The sequence below is a fragment of the Triturus cristatus genome, chromosome 2_1 (genome assembly GCF_964204655.1).
Source record: "Triturus cristatus chromosome 2_1, aTriCri1.1, whole genome shotgun sequence".
Classification (NCBI taxonomy): Eukaryota; Metazoa; Chordata; class Amphibia; order Caudata; family Salamandridae; genus Triturus; species Triturus cristatus.
Genome location: NC_140581.1, coordinates 10230486 through 10236870, shown reverse-complemented (window position 1 = coordinate 10236870; position 6385 = coordinate 10230486). Strand labels below are relative to the sequence as shown.

Below are 6385 nucleotides of genomic sequence, written 5' to 3'. Positions count from 1 at the left end.
AATTTTTTCTGACTTTGCATATGTGCTGCACTGTACAGCACACAAACAAAATGTGAAAAGTTTTACAGCTTGTCTAGTCATAGTATTTTGTATTGGAAGGATATCCTTCCAGTACGAAGTCTATGCAGGTTCAAAGGTGTACGCATGGTGCTCGGCAGCCGGATTTTGCATCAGCACTAGGGAAAGGGGAGGAGAGTGCCTTATCTCTGTAGATATGGCCTGTTCCTGCTCCTTCCCTGTGATGCAATGCGACTCAGCAACTTTCAGTCTATGATGTGTTCCGTAACACTTTTTAAAATCTGGGCCTGGGTCTGCATACAAATTACTCCGGCAATCCTGAACTAAGCAGCTCTGAGGCACATGTACTTTAAATTCAGAATTCCTTGTCAGAAGAAGGCACTGGAACCACGCACCTGTCACTACTTTAATTTGAAAGGGCAGAATATTTAAGACTGTGTTGAGTCCAAGCACATACATATAGCTCAACAACAGATGTATCTTGTGGCCATTTAGACCCGCCCTCCCTATGGATCAATGTTTTCAGAGTTGTTTCCTGTGACTTCGAGGTTATGAATCGAGGTATCTAACATACCAATGCACATAAGTGATAAATCATTTACATCTGGATGGGACGCCAATAAAACCACTGCTTGTCCGGCCTGTAGCTACATACTTGAGGATGAAAAACATGTTTTTTTCTTCTGCCCAATATATCTACACCAAAGGAAACGCTGGATTAAGCCCCTTTGCAATAATCTTGGTTTTAGAGAATGCGAAAAAGCAATGAGAATTTTAAAATATGACACAAAACCTCTGATAGTTTTCGCTGTTTCCCGGTTCCTCAACTCTGTCTGGCTATCACGTAGGAAATTTTTATAATCGATTATCCTGCCAAACATTTTTCTGCTCATCTTGAATGTAATGTGTTATCTTGAAAATGATTGGATTGGCTCTATTTTTTAAGATTTTTATTTGTATTATCTATTGTGATAATGATTGCCGCTTTTATGGTCATTGAACCGAAATAAAGCTTTTAATGATGATGATGATGATGATAAATCATTGCTTGGTACCTGCGTGTAATGTGACTTCCAAAGAGTGACATATCAGGCATGATTTTAAATGAATGGACAACATGTATTTGAAGCAAGAAATGTGATACACCAAATGTAAAGTTCCTGCTACCCACATCCATTGAATGGAAACAGCTTCCACCCACCACCTCCAAAGCAAAGCTTAAGGGATTAGCCATGACTTAAGAGAACATATTTATTCTCTTAGACAAAGCTAGATATGTGTCAACCCCTGTTACTTGAATCTTCCACTGCGTTTGCCCCTGCATTTACAGCCTCACCAGTTTGCTTCTTTTCTGCTGCTGGCATGGGTGGGATGGCTGATCCCAGCTGGCAATTGATTGCATCAACTCTTGCCTCTATACTCATGTCAAAGTCTTGTTTTTTGAAAATCACCAAATCTTGGATTGATTTTTGCGCCTCTGCACAACCACTTTGTAACTTCTCACGCTCGGTCTGGAACGCCGGATTTGAGGGAGTCATGGTGAGAAATCTTCCTAAAGCGCTCACGCGGTCCATCAGGTAGCGCTGTGACACCTCGCAGTAGGTAGGCGAGATCATGTTGACTAAGTTGGCGATGTCGCTGGCTTTGAAGGCTCAACTGTACAACATGTCCTTCACAAAGGCTTCAGAAGAATGGTTGGGAATGCTCTGCACTAACTCATTGACATTTGTTCCTAGGCAGGACCCAATGAGGCTGGATATCATCTGGACGAAGCGGACCCTATTCTCCCACTGCTCCTTCACCTTCCCCAGGGAGTCCAAGCCTTTAATGAGCATATTTGTGGCTGTGTCACAATCCATTTGCTCCAGTTTGTGGCCCCTCATTTCAACCAGGAGGGCTGTTAGTTTCTCATTTTCCTTTTTGACGTTCTCAAAAGATTCCTTGTAGATGTCCTGAATTTTTTTGAATTGGAGTGTGGCTTGTTCCAGTCATGCCTGTGGCCTTAGTGCAGATTGAGTGCCTATGCCGACACCGCCGTGAGTGCGCGCCGCATTCGGTGGCTTTTGTTGCAAAGGCTGAGAGTCGGTCGCTGATTTACAGTAAGAATCAACTTTTATTGAGCTGCTAAATTGTGACTGTATCCTTTGAGCAGGCGATTTCAATGCCTTGCCCTCTGTATTCTTGGATAATACAGCTCTTTCCAAGTCTTCACAAACAGCAACCATCAGTGTTTGTGCTTTACACTCAGCTTCATCGGCTCCATCCTGTTCCAAAGACAATATCAGTCTTTTGACATAGTTTGTTGTCACTGCGTTCTCTCTCTCATCATAAACAATCTTTATGTTAATAGTTGTGCCTCTACTATCCAAGACTTTTCGAAGGCCTTCTGCGATAGCGGTCATCTGATTGGACATGGAGCAAATTTTGTTGGTTGCCTGGGTGGACTTCACATCCCTTGTGTTAGCAGTGCCAACACTACCAGCAGAACCAGCAGTCCCACTGGCAGGGCTACCTGGGCCAAGATACTTGTCTAGAACTTTGTACGGAGCGAAAGACAGTGCATCAAGAAGGCCACCCACAAACTTAGCGCCCAAGGTTTCCCACACAGATGGCACTTTCTTCAGAGCGTTCTTATAAGCATCTGATGCATCATTTAGTTGTGTCTCAGTGGCCTTCCTGAACTCCTCTGCCATTTGCACAGATTTCTTTGAAGATTCTTGTCTTACGCTGAGCTGTTCCAGGGCGATCTTCACATCAGTCAGCTTCTTCTCGTAGCCCGTCTTGGAGTTCAGACAAGCTTCAAGCACCTCCTGGACTAGATGAATGGTGTCACTAAAACTCATCTCCACGGACTGAGCTAATGAGCTAATGATATGCACTCATTGGACACACTGAGCGAAGCGCTTAGACGCCTCGAGAGCAGGGCATTAACAATGGCGGTCTTCTGGAACAGAATCTTGACAATTTCTGCATTGGCCCCTTGCATGGAACCTGTGATGAGCCTGGTCTGATCCATGTTTTTGTTTGCTGTGCTGAAGGAAACCCAGGCTTTATTGCAGACCTGCATAAGGGTGGCAGCAAAGGACTCTGGGTATTTCATGTACTTGAATCTATCTTTTGGTGGATTCAGGTTGATATTGAAGTCCCCTCCAGCTGATGAAATGGATGCCAGCTCTCCCAGAATGGCGATGGAGATGGGGGCGGGCATCAGGAACTCTTCTCAGTTGGCGTAGGGCTTCATCATCAGGTCGGCTTCCAACCTCACGTCCTGGGCTTTAGTGACGCTCCAGACTGCATCGTTGAGATTCGCAGCTGAAGATTTACAGTCGACTTCCCTCTTGAATCCTAGAGAAACCAGGTAAAAAACAATGTCATGAATTAGTGCCTGAGCATTAAACATGAAAGAATACAATAAATAACAACAAACATCTGGAGAGAAATATATCTTGGAGAGGTTAAATCATTAATGCTTTAAACCAAACATATGTAAACTGTAGCTCCTGCTGCTGAGCTTATCCCTCTCACAGATCCGCACTTCAGCAAATACAAGGCTCACCTTTTGTTTTCAAAAGTTCTTCATTAGGGACAAATGTCACCTCTTCTCCAAACTATGTAGCAACAAGAATGTATGGGCGAATGAGCAATTTACACATTATTAACTAACTTCTCATCTTACATATAATAATGAGAAAATAGGGTGTGTAATCTCTTCCGGGTCACCCAAGTGCACATCCGGTCCAATGGCTGCTCCCTCTTTGATGCCTTATTTCATAAATTTGTATGAAATTACTAAAACAGGGGCTTACTAGAAAATGTACAGGAATATCAGGCATACGCTATTGTAGCAGTGAAGGTGAGACGCTGCTCCTAGGAGATTGTAAACTTCGAGGTCATCACAGTGTCAAAGCAAGAATTGGCAAAGGCAAAAGGTCTGGTGTTGGCCACCAACCTTTGGCAACTCATGTTTGTTTTGTCATGCTTTTTGTAAAGCTGTACTTTTTCAAGAAGCTCCAGGGCCTCCATCAATCTAAAAACAAACATTGGCTAAAGCTAAAAATGTATTTTGACAAAAAAAGTTGACATTACTGTAGAATTCCCTGGCACTGGAGGGAACTACTTGGTGTATGGATGTGCCCCTTGTAAAAGGGCAGCATGTAATAGGAAATAGTGAAGTCAGTCAAAGGCTGAATTGGGCTGATGCATTGGCCCTTGATGCATGCTGAAGTTGGTGGAAGCAAAATGTGAATGGCGTTACTAGAGGCTTATAGGCAAAGAAATTAAGAAATCGAGTATCAAAGAAAGAAGGATATTAGGCAGAGAAAGTGTTGGACTTGGACATTTTTGGCAGGTTCCCCCTAACCTTTTTGCCTTAGCTCTTAGCACTGTGGTACAGTGTAAAATGCGTGCGCTCTCTGTGTTACATTTGTAAGGTTGGCCTGCCCTCCCATAGGAATGCATTGGGCATTCCCTGATCAGTATGTGTCAGTGGTAATTCCTGTTATGAGAGGAGCAGTGTGGTCACGTCTAGTATGTATGAAATTGTGTGAATAAATGATGCGCAATGGTAGGACCGGTTTCGGGGTTTCACCCCTCTTCAGTCAGGATAGCTTGATTTCAGTGGCATGGAGAGCACGGGACCCACATCTGGGCATACCCGTCCCACTCGGGGTGACAAATGCAAAAACAACAGTTGATTGCTAGGAAATGTGATTTATGTAGTATGATTTACGCACTCTGATTTATGCCTCTAAATATGGTTTTATGATTATGAGGTTTTGCATACAGACTTATGTTTGAGCTATTCTCTACTATGGTTTAGGTATTAGGTTATTTGCCTACTGTGGTTTATGCTAGTGAGATTATTTCCTATGTGAGTTATGCTTAGGAGGTTATGGTCTAAGGCGTTTAGACTTATGTGAAGATTGCATAATGTGTTTATGCTCATGAGGTTGGCGCAGAATACATTTCACGCCTCAGGTGATACTGTGCATAACATGGTTTGTGTTACAGGATGATGCTGAGTACAGAGTTTGCCAGTAAGTACTGGTTGTGTTCTATGGTTATTCTATGTTCTACATTTACTATTTTTACTAAGTGATGGTTCTGACAGTGGTCCAAGTGGCCCTGTCATGTGTATATAATCCCCTGTAAATATTGCCCAGTGCCAGTTGGCACAGTGTATATTGTGTGATTACTATTCTAATGTGTTTTATGATAATAAAAAGGCTATTTTTGATATAACCTTGTGTGGAGTTCCTTTTGTGGTGTGCCTAGTGTGTGTTGTTGTGTGTGTCGAGTAAATGCTTTACACATTGCCTCTGGGATAAGCCTGACTGCTCGTGCCAAGCTACCAAGGGGGTGAGCCGGGGTTATCTTTGGCGTGTAACTCCCTTGCCCTGACTAGAGTGGTGGTGTCTGCCTGGCTTTGGCGCAAGCCCTAGCCAACCAGAAATCCCATTTCTAAGAGAAAGAAAGAAAGAATGAAAGGAAGAAAGAAAGGAAGGAAACAAGGCAAAAGAGAAATAAGGCAGGAGAGAAAGCAAGAAAGAAAGCAAGCAAGAAAGAAAGAAGGAAAAAAGAAACAGAGGAAGAACAAAAGAAAGAAAGAAAGGAAGGAAGAAAGAAAGAAAGAAAGAAAGAAAGAAAGAAAGAAAGAAAGAAAGAAAGAAAGAAAGAGACAAAGAAAGAAAGAAAGAAAGAAAAGAAAGAAAGAAAGAAAGAAAGAAAGAAAGAAAGAAAGAAAGAAAGAAAGAAAGAAAGAAAGAAAGAAAGAGACAAAGAAAGAAAGAAAGAAGGAAAGAAAGAAGGAAAGAAAGAAAGAAAGAAAGAAAGAAAGAAAGAAAGAAAGAAAGAACGAAAGAAAGAAAGAAAGAAAGAAAGAAAGAAAGAAAGAAAGAAAGAAAGAAAGAAAGAAAGAAAGAAAGAAAGAAAGAAAGAAAGAGACAAAGAAAGAAAGAAAGAAGGAAAGAAAGAAGGAAAGAAAGAGAGGCATGTAGGGTTGCACTGCTAAAGCACACTGATTAGCTTATGTTCAGAGTTTGCGTGTGCAGATGTGAAATAGCAGCAGTCAGATAAATAAAGGCCACTCCAAAATAAATTGACCACAGTATTAGTAGGAGATGGGACATCATAAAGCTGGCACTTGGCCTGTACTCGCATCAAAATGGTCTTGTCAGCACATTGGACTCTAAACACAGAGACAACACTAAAGTAATTATAAAGCGAAAACAGAACAACTGGTACTGAGGGACCTACCTTGCTTAACTAAGCTGACCCATTGCCCGGTACTGTATGCTGTAGTGGGCTGAAGCAAAATGCAAATAACTCACCCGACCAATGGATGAAGAGAGGTGTCTGAAAGCCTATC

General features: G+C 42.2%; 1 pseudogene across 1 annotated transcript; it reads right to left on the bottom strand.

Annotated features, from left to right (window-relative positions):
* Positions 1–1153: 1153 nt before the first annotated feature.
* LOC146863606 (uncharacterized) lies at positions 1154–5247 on the bottom strand (annotated as a pseudogene). Its single transcript, XR_014969050.1, has one exon. The product of XR_014969050.1 is annotated as an uncharacterized LOC146863606 (transcript).
* Positions 5248–6385: the final 1138 nt, after the last annotated feature.